This window comes from Schistocerca serialis, chromosome 4 (genome assembly GCF_023864345.2).
Source record: "Schistocerca serialis cubense isolate TAMUIC-IGC-003099 chromosome 4, iqSchSeri2.2, whole genome shotgun sequence".
NCBI classification, from domain to species: domain Eukaryota; kingdom Metazoa; phylum Arthropoda; class Insecta; order Orthoptera; family Acrididae; genus Schistocerca; species Schistocerca serialis.
This window is the reverse complement of record NC_064641.1, coordinates 366,045,331-366,062,312: the sequence shown is the minus strand read 5'-3', so window position 1 is coordinate 366,062,312 and position 16,982 is coordinate 366,045,331. Positions and strand designations below refer to the sequence as shown.

At 46.1% G+C, this 16,982-nt stretch overlaps 1 non-coding gene across 1 annotated transcript; it reads right to left on the bottom strand.

Annotated features, from left to right (window-relative positions):
- Positions 1-11,962: 11,962 nt before the first annotated feature.
- On the bottom strand, positions 11,963-12,081 carry LOC126476716 (U5 spliceosomal RNA). The gene has a single exon (XR_007587188.1). It is a non-coding gene; the product is annotated as a U5 spliceosomal RNA (small nuclear RNA).
- Between the last annotated feature and the right edge of the window lie 4,901 nt (positions 12,082-16,982).

The following is a 16,982-nucleotide window of genomic DNA, read 5'->3' as shown; positions in this document are numbered from 1 at the left end:
ACATTGATGAAAAAGGTCTTTCCTTAACAGGGTGTATACACGGGCAAGGAAAAAAATTCCCAGACTTTTCCCGGTTAAAAAACACACTTTTACTCGGGTGAAAATACACTTTTTTCGGGTCTAGTTTAGCAGGGGATACAACCCGTCGTCTTTGACCAATGACGTCAGAATTGGCCAGACAGTCATCTATTACAAAGATGAATGAGCTGAGAAGAATGTTCAGAAACAAAGGAATGCAAGAGAGAAAAACTGTACTTCATATATATAAGGGCCAGTAGTATTTTCACGTTAACGATATCGTGTGTTTGTATCTTAGTGTTTCTCCGCAAAATACAATGGAATGAAATGAATGAAATATATGACAAGCAAAGAATACACCACGTTACATGTACGTCAGTTGTATCTCGAAACTCTTTCGAACTGTATTGTTTAAGTGCAGTACAGCACACAAGTTTAACGTACGTCGATTTCTTAGTTTTAACTAGCATTGTTGTCTTGTTGTTCACATGAACTATGTATCCCCTGCTTCACTAAACCTTAAATGAAACACAGGATACAAATCACATTAAAAGCTCATTCGAAGAGTGTTGCTTAAGTGCAGTACGGAATACGAGTTTGTCGGAAGTCAATTTCTTCGTTTTCACTAGGATTACTGTCCTGTTGTTGACTTGAACGATGTATCCTCCGCTTCAATAAACCCTAAATGGAACATGGGATACAAATTGTAGATGTGTTGTTTATTTCGTCCCCGCTATTACTAACAGTCTATTCTTACGTACATATCAGTACTACTGATGACAGAAGTCATATGTAATATACGTATACCAGACTTCCGTTGACCTCTATATATGTACACTGGTAACAAAGGTAACGAAAAGGTGGAAATAGATGTACGTTACATTTGCAACCTGTACCTCAATTGAACTACACAGAGACAAGAAGACGACACATGTACAATTTGTATCCCGTACTTCACTATGGGGTACAGTTTTTTTGTTGCCTTGGACACTAATAGAATCCCATTCGTTACTTGAGCTACATAGCTATACGCAACATTTGTATCTTGCTCGCCAACTGACACATATAGTGTCAATGTAAAGGCATAGTGAAGGATGGGATACAACTTTTAGTTGAGTCGAGGGTTTCGCCTTTAATATAGCAAGTACGCATTTGAAAATTTCGTACTGATACTAGTGCTGGGAAATGAAAGAAGATCGACAGCTGAGAAATTTCTATTACGTACTTCACAACACGAAAATACACATATTGGTGGAATAAAACAGTGAATTTACCAGACGGAAATATCGAGGAATAACCGAAGCTCCCCTAGACAGACAGTAACGAAAATCACATACCCACACTCACAACAAACACATCACGAAACCTCTCTCCCTCTCTCTCTCTCTCTCTCTCTCTCTCTCTCTCACACACACACACACACACACACACACACACACAAATATTCACAAACACCTCTCCCCCCGCCCCTTCCCCCAATTAGCTGCGATATTTGGGACGGTACATTTTGCCAACATGTTTAATAAAACACTTAAACGGGTAGTATGTCCGCGGAATACTTTGTCTCCACAAATACTCGTCTAGGTGGCTTTGAAGTGTCGAAATCTGACGTTTCCTTTTCCCTGTAAGAGATTCCACTGCTGACCAGTAACCCTCTATACTGTTAGTGCAGGCCCCTGTGGATAATGATCTAAATTGAATGTTGTGGTTTACTACAAGATGTTGATAACCCCTACTGCCTAAACCCCTGTATGAAGAAAACCCGTCGGAAATAACAGCAGAACCCTTGCAACTCGTCAATTTCGACCATAACACCCCCCCAACTGCCCCCTATATTTCATGTACTCCCCACGAACTTCCCTACAAAACGAGTACCAATCCACAACTGTACGCTTACTCACACGACATTCATGCACACAGAGCCACACAGTATATCTCAAACACCAACAGTACATGATTTTCATAATGCCTCTCGAGGCGAGCTTGGATTTTTTGAACCACGTCCCTCGTCTAATGGACCGCCACAACCGATCTTTGCTGCAGCGCCATACGAATAAGTCGTGAACACGGTGACTTGATACACTGCTGAGGCGCATATGTTCGCCGCACTCACGACATCGGACGTAATCAGCAATAAGACCACACATTTGCAAGAAACAAATTGTGGTCAACATGTCTTCGCTCATAGCTTGTCTTAAACCGTCAAGATTCATTGCAACAGACAAATCCATTCCTATAAATGAAAATAAGACACTAAAATTGTTCTACAACAACAAACTAATACTCCAAATTACCTCAATATCATTACAAATAAAATTAAGTACCGTTTGAATAAGAAACAACCAATTAATTTAATTAAATCACATTATGAATAATTTAAGGCATACCAAGCGATCGCTTTTAGATACACATTCAGTTATTTTAATGTACGATAATAGCGCTTATCCGGAATACAGAACTGTTTTATTATCTATGCCTCAAAGTGAAGATGTTACTATCTATGACTAACGTATGACGTCATTGGTCAAAGCCGACGGGTTGTATCCCCCGCTTCACTAGACCTGCAAAACTTCATTTATACAGCAATGTCTATAACCGATAATCACGTATCTGGTCACAACAAGGATATGAATATTACTATCAATTACTGACAAAATCCCTCTGAAGCGCAAGCAAACAACTACGTGGAGCAAAAAGGCAAATTACCAAAAATCCTCGATTAATACCAAAGTCTCCTATGGCAGGCTGTGTACGACCTCTTCTGATGGGATTTCTCTCGATGCCAGTCTGCGTCTGACCACTCTCAACGACTGTTTGCTCGCTGCCTATCGCAACAATATCACCTCAGACTCAGAGTTTGCGTGCGCACGCAACAGCAGAATCAGTAGCAAACTTTCCAAAAAAATGGATATTGGTTAAGGTGCGCAACAGGGAAGCAGTGGTTGAGAAGGGAGGGAGAGAAGGCTGTAGCCTATCTCTGATGTTATTCAGCCTGTATACTGAGAAAGCAGTAAAGGAAACAAAAGAAAAATTTGGAGCAGGAATTACACTTTATGGAGGAGAAATAAAAACTTTGAGGTTTGCCGACGACACTGTGATTCTGTCAGAGACAACAAAGGACATGGAAGAGTAGTTGAATGGAATGGACAATGTCTTGAAAGGAGGATCGAAGATGAACATCAAAAAAAGCAAACTGGAGGTAATGGAATGTAGTCGAATTAAATCACGTGATTCCAAGGGAATTAGGTTAGGAAATGAGATGCTTGAAGTAGTAAATGAGTTTTGCTGTTTGGGGAGCAAAATAACTGATGATGATCAAGTAGAGAGGATATAAAATGTAGACTGGGCATGGCACGGAAAGTGTATCTGAAGAAGAGGAATTTGTTGACATTGAAGTGTCAGGAATTCTTCTGAAAGTATTTGTATAAGTGTAGCCATGCATCGAAGTGAAACATGAATGAAAAATAGCTTAGACAGTAAGAGAATAGAAGCTTTCGAAATGTGGTGCTACAGAAGAATGCTGAAGATTAGATGGCTTGATCACGTAACTAATGAGGAGGTACCGAACAGAACTGGGGAGAAGAAGAATTTGTGGCCCAACTTGACTAGAAGAGATCAGTAGCTAGAACACATTCTGAGACATTTAGGGGTCATCCATTTAGTATTGGAGGAAAGCGCACAGGGTAAAAATCATAGAGGGAGACCAAGGCAAAAATACACTAAACAGATTCTGAAGGACATAGCTTACAGTAGTACTTGGAGATGAAGAAGCTTGCACAGGATAGAGTAGTACGTGGAACTGCTTCGAGCCATACTTGCACTGCAGTTGCACAACAGCATATACGCTGATATTTGGAAGTGAATGATGAATGATAGGCTTTGTAAGTAATACTGGTATGTGATTAGTAGATTGAGTTTTGAAACCCAAAATTATTATTACTGCACAAGTTTGTGATTGGTGGGTGTGATGTGAGTAAGATGCTGCTTGTCTTTTAAGTAAAGTTGATAGGGGGCTCTTGATTGTCCTAGCCATACACAGAGCTGGTGCACACTTGGCTTGACAAGGCTTTGGTGAGTAAATGATGAAATAAGAACACAGTGCTCACAATGAAGCTCCTTTCCCTGCATTCTAGTATCCCTCTGGGATAGAGTGACATGATATTGGCAGAGGTTGTGCAGATAATCACTTCGACCAGCGTTGTTTTTTTTATGCTCTGTAACCAGAACGCATTCATAGTGATAACTGTTTTCTCTGGTGGAACGTGATGAGAACATTGTATGAAGTGAAGTGCACAGAAGTAGTTATTTGAGTATGTCTGAAAATGTAAGGTAACCTTTGTTACTCTGAAATTTCTGTGGAATTAAGTTTTTTCTGTGTGTTTGAAAGTTTGAGAGAATAAAGTTGGTAGTTTTCATGTTGTTATTGAAAACTTTTTTTGAGTAAACTGTGGCACTAGCATTAGTTCCCGTTCACTGTGACAAGGAAACTATTATAAAAAGTAGTTTGTAGTTTTGTCTGTCGGCAGCAGCAAAGAAGTGCTCATGGGATGAAGGCCCTGCTTGAAACTTTTCTGTAATGATGCGCGGATTGCTAAACATCTAGAATTTTAGTAAGGAGCTTGTCAGAGTAGTTCTATAGTTATCAAATTATTTGTTATTTTATGAGAAACTTCTGTATTGATAACACATTGGCCATCATAGTTGAAGCACAAACATTGGCATGGTACACATAGATCTGTGAAAGTTCTGACAATGATGTTCATAGAGACCTGTTGTATATTTTGATTCTTCACCTGTTTAACAGTACATGTTAAAAAACTTATTTGTGGAGCAAGTACCTGTAAAATTACTGGTGTGTGTCGATAGTATGGACGTGGCGCTGAATGGAAGTGTTTGTTTAGCTGTGGGTGTTTGCATAATGGCCATGTGAGGAAGAGCAATACTTGTGATAGGCGAAAAGAGATACAGGGAGAAAATCATTTATTGCAAGTAGCATATATCAGCAGCTCTTGGGTGGGTATCAGGTAAGATGGAAAGTGAAACGAAAGAGGAAGTATGGATGCAAGTGGCCAAATATCAATAAGGAGCTTGCACTGTTAGGGTAATACACTCCTGGAAATGGAAAAAAGAACACATTGACACCGGTGTGTCAGACCCACCATACTTGCTCCGGACACTGCGAGAGGGCTGTACAAGCAATGATCACACGCACGGCACAGCGGACACACCAGGAACCGCGGTGTTGGCCGTCGAATGGCGCTAGCTGCGCAGCATTTGTGCGCCGCCGCCGTCAGTGTCAGCCAGTTTGCCGTGGCATACGGAGCTCCATCGCAGTCTTTAACACTGGTAGCATGCCACGACAGCGTGGACGTGAACCGTATGTGCAGTTGACGGACTTTGAGCGAGGGCGTATAGTGGGCATGCGGGAGGCCGGGTGGACGTACCGCCGAATTGCTCAACACGTGGGGCGTGAGGTCTCCACAGTACATCGATGTTGTCACCAGTGGTCGGCGGAAGGTGCACGTGCCCGTTGACCTGGGACCGGACCGCAGCGATGCACGGATGCACGGATGCACGCCAAGACCGTAGGATCCTACGCAGTGCCTTAGGGGACCGCACCGCCACTTCCCAGCAAATTAGGGACACTGTTGCTCCTGGGGTATCGGCGAGGACCATTCGCAACCGTCTCCATGAAGCTGGGCTACGGTCCCGCACACCGTTAGGCCGTCTTCCGCTCACGCCCCAACATCGTGCAGCCCGCCTCCAGTGGTGTCGCGACAGGCGTGAATGGAGGGACGAATGGAGATGTGTCGTCTTCAGCGATGAGAGTCGCTTCTGCCTTGGTGCCAATTGATGGTCGTATGCGTGTTTGGCGCCGTGCAGGTGAGCGCCACAATCAGGACTGCATACGACCGAGGCACACAGGGCCAACATCCGGCATCATGGTGTGGGGAGCGATCTCCTACACTGGCCATACACCACTGGTGATCGTCGAGGGGACACTGAATAGTGCACGGTACATCCAAACCGTCATCGAACCCATCGTTCTACCATTCCTAGACCGGCAAGGGAACTTGCTGTTCCAACAGGACAATGCACGTCCGCATGTATCCCGTGCCACCCAACGTGCTCTAGAAGGTGTAAGTCAACTACCCTGGCCGGCAAGATCTCCGGATCTGTCCCCCATTGAGCATGTTTGGGACTGGATGAAGCGTCGTCTCACGCGGTCTGCACGTCCAGCATGAACGCTGGTCCAACTGAGGCGCCAGGTGGAAATGGCATGGCAAGCCGTTCCACAGGACTACATCCAGCATCTCTACGATTGTCTCCATGGGAGAATAGCAGCCTGCATTGCTGCGAAAGGTGGATATACACTGTACTAGTGCCGACATTGTGCATGCTCTGTTGCCTGTGTCTATGTGCCTGTGGTTCTGTCAGTGTGATCATGTGATGTATCTGACCCCAGGAATGTGTCAATAAAGTTTCCCCTTCCTGGGACAATGAATTCACGGTGTTCTTATTTCAATTTCCAGGAGTGTATGAACATGCTAGTGCTGTGCGAGAATTTTCGAAGAGAGGGGCAGTGTGAAAGAAATCACATGAGTGCTGTGACTGCCCTCTTCTGAGTTACTCTTTCAGTGGTTGTTTGGCATGACTGCTTCCACCATAGAATACTACTGTATGTGCCACAGGCTGCCATGTAGCGGCCGAAAGTGCAAGCAGTGTTTGCACCCGAGGCAAAGGTCTCTTATTTCGGAAAGCAAAAAGCACCGGTACCACACAAAAGACACTGAAATTGCGAATGGAACAACAGAGGTGTACAAGCAACTTCAGTGAACTTCTATTTCATTTGTAATGCAAGAGTTCCAATTTTGAATAACCAGATGTAAGCACTATGTTGATATTGGTCTTAGAATTCCAGAGTGTCTTCTTGATATCATCGGGAGTTGTGGGACAGTGAAATGTATTCTTGCATTTGCATGATTCTAAAAATTTTTACCATACTTCCAGTAATTGTAGCAGCAGCAGCTCTTCATTGGTTCAAGACTTGGTTTCAGCCAATCATGGGGGAAGAATGACTTGCTGGTTTAGCTTCATTGCAATTCAGTTGAGATAGTGACATTGATACTGCTAAATAACAGTATCTAGAAATATTTGTAGATTTATATACAAAGTGTACGACTTTGCTCCCGCCGTTTGCCGATAGGTGGCGACAGCAGTAAGTAGCGGTGAAAAGACACAGATCGCAGACATTAGGCAGTTAGCTTGGACCTCGGTCAACATAACCTCATTCAAACATTAGTCAATTTGTGTCTGCATCATAAAGTTGTTTTTGATTGAAGATGTCACTTTATGAGCCTAGTTTTCATCATTCGCAGGAGATGTTACTCTTTTGTTTCAATATGATGAAAACAGCGGCTGAGTCTCATTGAATACTCTCAAGTACATAAGGTAAGGACACTATTAGTGAAAGAACGTGTCGTGAGTGGTTTCAACACTTCAAGAACGGTATTTTAACGTCGTAGACTGGCATACTGGTGGAAGAGAGAGTGTTTCTGAAGATGCAGATTTGAAGACATTGCTGAGCAAAGACTCGCATCAAATTCAAGAAGAATTGGCATGATTAGTGGAAGTGACACAGCAAGCCATTTCAAAATGCCTCAAGGCTATGGGCATGATTCAGAAAGAAGGAACTTGGGTCCCGTATGATATGAAACCAATAGACGTTGAACGGCGTTTGTGAACAGTTGTTTCAGAGGCAAAAACTGAAGGGATTTCTGTATCACATTGTGACTGGGGGCGAAACATGGGTTCATTATGATAACCCTAAACTCAATAAATCATGGAGATGTCTTGGCCACGCTTCCACATAGACGGCCAAACCGAATATTCCCAGCTCTGCGTCATGTACGATGAGGTGTTAAAACCAAGTGAAACAATCATAGCTGCTCGTTATAGAACGCAATTAATGCGTTTGAGCAGAGCATTAAAAGACAAACGGCCTCAATACAGCAAGTGGCACAATAAAGTGATTTTTCAGCATGACAAGGCTCGACCCCATGTTGCAAAAGAGATAAAAACATACTTTGAAACGTTAAACTGGGGAGACCTAACACACCCGCCGGATTCTCCAGACATTGCTCCCTCCGACTATCACCTGTTTAGATCAATGCTGCATGGCCTGGCTGACCAACACTTCCGATTTCCTGAAGAAGTCACAAATTGGGATCGATTCATGGATCGCTTCAAAGATGAACAATTTTTTTAATGCGGGATTCGTACACTGCCCAAATGATGGGAGAAAGTAGTGGCCAGTGATGGAAAAATCTTTGAATGATACATGTGTAACCAATTTGTTTCATTAAAGTCTCAATTGTTGGGGAAAAGAAGGCGGAAGCAAAGTTCTACACTTTGTAGATTAAGAAGAGATGGCTTGAGTTTTTCCTATGAACTGTATTTTATTGTAATAAAATACATGATATATTCTATTGTTATTTTTATTAATATTACAATCCTATGTAGCCGTGTCAAGTTATATTTCTTCAGGGATGTGGTGAGGGGGCGGCATGGAGAATCTGCATTAAAAATAACCTGTACACTAAAAAGCCATTACTTTCATCCCCCCTCCCTGCCATATTTGGACCTTTTTCTTTAAAAAATATGTCAAAGATAAAACATTTTGAAAATAATCCAAAATCATGAATAATTTATTCTCTTCCCCTGCCCACCTCCTGGAACTGAAGTTTGTATCTGCCCCTGCATCAAGTGGCTCTACAGTGACAGGTTGTGTCTACTAGCCAGTGACAGTTAACACCTGAGGCTGGTACCCTAAGAGCTGTGTTCCATTTTAGTTCATTTCTTTGAGCGATGAGTTTATCTTGCTCTGTGGAACATCTGAAGTCTGCAGTGGAAGTGTGGAGAAAATTAGGGTTGCTAAATGGAAAGTTCAGAAATTTGCTCATGTCTTCCCTGGTCAGATACGTAAGATTGTGTGCTTGTTGCAGGAATATTTTTTGAAGAAGGGCAGACAACAGTGTAACCCTACTGCCTCTCAGCAATGTAGTTTAAAGAATAAAAGAGGCTTTGTAGAGAGGAACAAAAAATTGTGAAAGTCTGTAAGGAAAAATACTGTTCAGAATGTGAAGGGGCTGGTTTATTAAAGCCAGGGACATCCAGTAAAAGGAGGAAGATAACAATTAGTAATGAACCTGGACTCCATTCCAACAAGCTGATGTTCATTGCCACAACCATGAAGGAGCTGTGAGTTGCTCTTTACAAGTAAGAATTATTCAGCGACAGAAGGTCTTCTCAGTAAACAGTAGTCAACATCCTATGTTTCAGATACACAAACGTTTGGGAATTGAAAATTATAATGGGGATTAATGATATCATTGTGTGGCTTTGTCCATGTTTAAGAACACTTTTAAGCTATGATGTGGAAGTACAGCTGTTGTAGGAAAGGAATGCAATAATTATTATCTTACATGCTACAACTTTCGTTGGTTTCGCATCTGTCTCCCGGTTTGCAAGTCAAGGAAAACAAGTGACTACTTAAATTGGCCTGCTGTCATTGTAATGGATGAGACCTACATGATTCAGTTATAAAGTTTTGATGTTGAGAATGAGAAAAGCCAACCGTTTTGAATGGTTAAAATGTCACAATATGAATGTTCAGGATAGTTGGTCTAAGGGAGAGCTCAGGGAACTTGTGAAACAAAATCAGCCACAATTTAAACTGTATGTTGTTGATGAGGTAGCTAGAGAACATGGTCACGAGATTTGTAGGCTTTCTCCAGACCACTACCTCTTCAGTACCATTGAAATGTTTTGGGTGCATATCAAACATTATGTGACAACGAATAATACAGGCTTCACTGTGGAAGGAAGTTAGTAATTGTTGGAGAAAGTAGTGGCACAAGTAACACCAGAAAAATGATTTAATATTGTATACCACTCAGAAGCAGTCAACGAAGACGCCTGGCATCATCCAGTTCATATGAAGGATACCACAGTAACAATGTACAGCTATGACTTACAACGACATCAACTTTTTTTTTATAATTCTCAGACTGCTCATCATATTCAGTAACTTGCAAAGTGCTAATAGTTGGTTATTTAGTTACATGATTATTCATGAAACTTCATATTCATAAAATGGAGTTGTTTGGTGAAGAGAGAGACAAGTCCAGTTTTTTAATTCAGTAAAAATCATAATTAATCTTTGTCTGGTTGTATATATTAAGGTTGGGATAAAACAAGACCAATTATTTTTTTCTAAGTTGTCCACAGTTTTTTGTGTTTTACTTGAAATTACATACATATGAGTCACTCGACTATGGCACAAATGCCCTCAGTTACAACCATAGGCAATTTCAGCATTTCTCCCATGGACTGTAGCAGCGATAATGATAGTGTTGAAGAAGGAACTGGCTCTGAAGTAAGTGCCATGTACCATTTGCCATAATTTGTCTTCCTTTAGTGTTTGTAGACATGATGCATGTTTCATCTTTTGAGTGAAAGGTGTATACTGCATCTAAAAAAAAGTAAGCAATTTGTGTTTTCATATGGTATTAGTTACTGTATTCACATGGTTTCAGATACATTTGAACACCCCATTCATGTAAGTATACCAACTAAACATGAAACATAATAATTATGGTAAAACACAGTGCATATCATGTTGCTTTTGTTGATATGTACTAATAAGAGGCAAACAGTATTCTTTTGTATGCTGCACTTCACAAAATGTTCTCATCGTGTTCCACCAGAGAACACAGTTATCACTATGCATTGATTCTGGTAAAAGAGCATTAAAAAAACTAACAGCCTGATCAAAGTGATTATCTGCACATCCTCTGCCAATATCATGTCACTCTATACCCGAGGGAAACTAGAATGCAGGGAAAGGAGCTTTGTTGTGAGCACTGTGTTGGTATTTCATCATTTACTGACCAAAGTCTTCTCAAGCCAAGTATGCACCAGCTCTGTGTATGGCTGGGTCAATCAAGAGCCCCTATCAATTTTACTTAAAAGACAAGCAGCATCAACAACTCACAGGAGGCACTGAACATTTTTACCATTATCTGCACCACCTTCCACTGATTTACTGAAGAAGAAACTGCAAAGTCTGCCCGATTTTGTACACAAGTAATCTTGAAAACATTGGAGTCAACAGTAGATACGTAGTTTCCAAGACTGTAGCTAGGAACAACCCTTCAATTTCAAGATTTTATCTCTCACTCAGACACACCATACCCAAACTACACCTAGCAGGAAATTACTACTTACTTCATTTCTAGCTATTTATGTCATATTCAACAACTGTCTCTTTCTCACCTAAATCTTCTACACAACTGAGTACACTGTTATGAACAAACACATTATGGCAACAAGCCAGTGTCACTAATATCCACTCTATTGAAAACCATTTAAATACTCATCCTGCCCAACTAACCACCATCTTCGGCCCAAAGCTCACTCACATCATACCTACAAATCACAAACTTCAGTGGTGAAAATAATTTTGGGTTTCAAAACATTATCTACTAATCACATACCAGTATTTCTTACAAAGCCTATCATTCATCATTCACTTCCAAATATCAGTTTATATGCTGTTGTGCAACTGCAGTGCAAGTGAACACTCTCAAATCATCTAGAACTGAGGTACGGAAAGGGTTCACCAAGTGTTTCCAGGTAGTCCTGTAGCTCTCTCTCTCTCTCTCTCTCTCTCTCTCTTTCTTTACACAATCGTCTAACAAACTGCATGCCATTTCAGGGCAAATGTACTTGTTTCATTATTCTACAACACGGCCTATTACAATTTCAAATTTTAAAAACACAAATATCTGCCTGATCCAACGTCATCCGCTACTCCACGCCCTTCATTCACACAACACAATCTACCTCTTGCTACTTACATTACGTTTTCACTTGTGATTATGGCTCAGCAATAGCCGAGCACTACGAAAAATACCTTATAGACTCATTTAATGTTCCCCTCCACGGAAATCTTTAGTAAAAGGCGAAAGATTTATTCGTTTTGAAGGAAAACCAGGGTGCCGATCAACCTGAACAATCAGGTAGGCTGGCAGCAGCACAATACGCCGCTCTTCAGCCGAAGAGAGTACAAGGAGATAAACTAAGAAGAAACATCACTTAGAAAAATGGCGGGAAAAAACAGGAGACACAAGAACATAAAATCACAAGAAGCCGTTCACACTTGAGGACAATCCACACTATGAACTGTAGACCCGACGCACAAACACTGAAGAAAACGATGGCACTGGTGAACAATGGAGCGTGACGGCGAAACTGAACACTAAACATGACGGCACACACGAAACACTGATGGCGGCGATCTCCGGCGCGCCAATGTCCACTGAGCGTGTGCGAGTCCGGGGACCTGCCAAGAGGGGAACAGGGGTGAGGAGGGGGAGAGGGGAGGAAAAGACGATGCCATGGCTTAGGAGACGGGGACAGGAGGAGAGGGACAGGGGAGGGGAGGCCCGGGGGATGAGGGGGGAGAAAAGGAGGAGGGAGGGAAAAGGGAGAGAAGGGAGGGAGGGTGCCCAGTGGAGTAAGTACCAGGAGGAGGGCAGGGGATCAAAGTTGGTAGGAGGGGTACATGGAGAGGAGGAGGGCATCATCAGGGAGATGGAGCTGGCGGAAGACACCTTGGGAGAGGGTAAGGAGGGTGGAGAGATGGAGACCGGGCGGGACGTGGGAATATAGGCGCGGCAGCGGGCGGGGGTGGGAGAGGATCGGGGAGACGAGCGGGTAAGGAGGATGTTGAGGTCGGCGGCGATCACGTAGGAGGAGAAGGTACGGTCGATGTGGGAGAGGAAGTCGAAAGGAAGAGGGACGTTGGGGCGGACATAGATGGTGGCACAGGTAATGGTAAGCCCGGGGAAGAAGAGACTAAGGATCAGGTGTTCGGTGGGGTCGGGAAGGAGAGGTTGGAGCCGAACGGGGATCTGGCGGTGGTGGCCAATGGCAACTCCGCCACGCGCAACTGGGAGGGTATTATCGGAGCGGTGGAGGAGATAGAGAGAGGTGTGGATGGAGTGGTGGGGTTGGAGGAAGGTTTCATTGAGGAGGAAGGCATCCACACGGTGGGTAGCAAGGGTGTGCAGGAAGAGGTTCTTGTTGGCGGGAAGGGAGCGGATGTTGTTGAAAAGGATACGGTGCTGCCGCACCATGACAGGGATTTAGACGAGGGTGTCAAGACGGGAGAAGGTGAAATGGGCCTGGTTGTTGGAATAGGTGGCGTACATTTTAAGGTGAAAAATGGAACGGGCGGCGAGGGAGATCTGTTGGAGGGTGTGGGGGCGCTGAAAGGGATGAACATTCTGGAGGACGATGGTGAGGAACCTGATGATCTCCTCAGCGGTGGGTGGGGGACGAAGGGAATTGCCGGGAGGGGTGGGAGCGTCCAGAGGACGGACAGGTACGGTGAGTTCAGGAGTGGTTGGAGGGGGTCGGGCTTTACACTTTTGGGAGTAGGTGGGATGGGGGAGATTGCAGGTATTACAGGAGGGAGGGGATTGGAGGTTAGGGCACTGCCGGAGGAAGTGCGCTTGCCGACAATGCGGGCAGGTGGGGGCCTCGCGGCACTCAGCTGTGGGGTGCGCATTATAGCGCAGACACCTCTGGCAGCGCAGGGATTGAGGAGGGGAACGGGAGGGGTCGACCTTGTACCGCTGGTGGAAGAGGAGGGCACCCTCCTTCAGGAGACGGTCAATGAGAACAGAATCCCATCTGGGAGTAAGGAGAGAGATGGGGGCACCATTGAAATGTTGGCGGAGGAGGAGGGAGAGGTTGCGGGCCTCGAGAAAGGAAGGATAGGGATGGGACAGGAGATATTTGTAGAAACTGGGGGGGGGGGGGGGAGGGGAGGAGATGGTGACGGTGACGGTGAAGGCGAGAGCGAAGGCGACGGTGACGGCGACAATGATGACGGTGGTGGCGGTGATGGCGAAGGCGACGGGGAGAGCTGGGTGTGGACAGTGGCCCGACGGGCCACCACCCTAGCCGGAGCTGCAGTGACAGGCTGGGGGAGTGGGGGGAAAGGATCAGAACGAGATGAGCGAGAGGAAGAAGGGGGAGAGGGGGCGACGAATAGCGAGGGCGAAGGGAGAGTGAGGAGAGGTGGGATGCAAGGAGGGGGGTGTGACTGGGCACACCAAGTTATAGTAGTGGAGGCGGAGGAAGGTGAGGTGTAGACGATGGCGGTGGTGGTAGTGGTGGCGGTGGTGGTGGTGGGGGCGGACATGACAGGGAGAAAAAACGCACAGCATGAAAAGGACACAAACTGGGAACAGACGAAGACGAAGACGCAGACGAACGAAGACCAGGGTCTGACGGCGACGGCGGGCGGCAGGAACGCCGCAGCTACTGCTGCCGCGGACGGGGCCGGGGCTGCTTCTGCTGCTGCTGCTGGCTGGACCGCTGCTACTACCGCTGCTGCTGCTGCTGCCACAGGAGGAGGGCTGGCTGGCTGGCTGGCTGGCTGGCTGGCTGGCTGCTGCCGGTGGGACCACTGCTGCAGGCCGGGACCGGGAACGGGACCGCCGCTGCTGCTGCTCCTGCTGCTGGACCGCGGCGGCTCTGCCGGGCTGGCTGGCTGGCTGGCTGGCACCTGTAACACCTAGCACTTCAATGAGCGCTGGAATCGCACTATCGAAGGGCGGCAACCTTTCGGTGTACCGCCGGAGATGCCGATCAACTTTTTTTTTTTCCTTTATTGTAATTTTAAACACCTATACAGGCGGGCTGTCAGCAGCATAGTACGCTGCTCTTCAGCCATAAGCGGAACAATAAACATGACAGAGAGGTGATATATACAATACAAAAAACTGCGGGCAAAAAAATGGAGATACAAAAAAAAAAAAAAAAAAAAAAAAAACAAGAAGCCGTTCACGTTGGACGAAAAAACACTAACACTTGGAAACACGGCGCACAAAACACGGATAACGGCGACGGCACATGTGAACAGTTGAGTTGTAACTGCACGAAACACAAAACGATGCACACACACTAAACACCGATGGCGACGATCTCCGGCGCGCGAATGTTCACTGAGCGTGTACGAGTCCGGGGACCTGCCAAGAGAGGACGTGGAGGAGGAGGAAGGGGAAATGGGAGAGGGGAGAGCAGAGATGCCATGGGCAAAGGAGGGAGGGGGAGGGAGGAAGGGGGAGGGGAAGCCCGGGGGAGAGGGGAGGAGGGAGGGGGGAAAGGAAAGAGAAGGGAAGGGAAAGGGGGGGTGGGAGGGTGCCTAAAGGAAAGGACACAGGAGGTGGGGGGGGAGGATCAAAGTTGATAGGAGGGGTAGATGCAGGGGAGGAGGACATCATCAGGGAGGGGTAGCTGGCGGAAGCCACCTTGGGAGAGGGTAAGGAGGGTGGAGAGATGGAGACCGGGTGGGACGTGCGAATACAGGCGCGGCAGTGGGCAGGGGTGGGTGAGGATCGGGAAAACAAGCGGGTCAGGAGGGTCGAGTTTACGGGAGGTGTACAGGATCCGTATCCTTTCAGGGAAAAGGAGGAGGTGGGGGAAAGGGATGAGATCATACAGGATCCGTGTGGGGGAGGGGAGACGGATGCGATAGGCGAGGCGGAGAGCATGGCGTTCCAGGATTTGGAGGGATTTATAAAAAGTACGGGGAGCGGAGATCCATGCTGGATGGGCATAACAAAGGATAGGGCGGATGAGGGATTTATAGGTGTGGAGGATGGTGGAGGGGTACAGACCCCACGTAAGGCCGGAGAGGAGCTCGAGGAGACTGAGTCGGGAGCGTGCCTTGGCTTGGATTCTCCGGAGGTGGGGAGTCCAGGAGAGGCGACGGTCAAGGGTGATGCCAAGGTACTTAAGGGTGGGAGTATGGGCGACAGGACGGCCATTAATGGTGATGTAGAAATCAAGGAGGCAGAAGGAAGGGGTGGTTTTGCCTACAATGATAGCCTGGGTTTTGGAAGGATTGACCTTGAGCAACAACTGGTTGCACCAAGTGGAGAACCGGTCAAGATGGGATTGAAGAAGGTGTTGGGAGCGCTGTAGGGTGGGGGCAAGGGCAAGGAAGGCGGTGTCATCGCCAAACTGGAGAAGGTGGACGGAGGCGGCATGTCCGCCGTGTACAAAAGGTACAGAAGGGTGGAGAGGACGGAGCCTTGGGGCACACCGGCAGAGGGGAAAAAGCTGTAGGAATCTGTGTTATGGATGGTGACATAGGAAGGACGGCGGGAGAGAAAGGAGCCAATCAGACGGACGTAGTTAATGGGAAGGGTGAAGGTTTGGAGCTTGAAGAGGAGACCGGAATGCCATACGCGGTCATATGCACGTTCGAGGTCCAGGGAGAGGAAGATTGTGGAGCGACGGGAATTAAGCTGATCGGAAAGGAGATGAGTTAGGTGAAGGAGAAGGTCGTCGGAAGAGAAGGACGGCCGAAAGCCACACTGGGTAACGGGAAGGAGGCGGTGCTGGCGGAGATGCTGGTGGATGCGGCGGGTGAGGAGAGATTCAAGGACCTTGCTGAAGACTGAGGTAAGGCTGATGGGATGGTAGGAGGAGACGGCGGACGGCGGTTTGCCAGGTTTAAGGAACATGAGGATACGGGAGGTTTTCCACAGGTCGGGGTAGTAACCGGTGGACAGGACTACATTGTAGAGCCCGGCCAGGGTGGAGAGGAAAGAGACAGGAGCTTCACGAAGATGACGGTAGGTGACACGATCGTGACCAGGAGCGGTGTGGCGTTTTGTGCGGAGTGTAGCAATGAGATCCTGTGTAGTGATAGGGGCATTGAGTTCCGTGTGTGCAATGTTGTCCAAGTACTGGAAACCAGGAGCGAGGGGAGGGACGGAGGGTGTCAGTTCGATCGCGAATATCCGGGAAGAGGGAGTAATCAAACTGGGGATCATCGGGGATGGAATATACATCGGAGAGGTAGGAGGCAAAGTGATTGG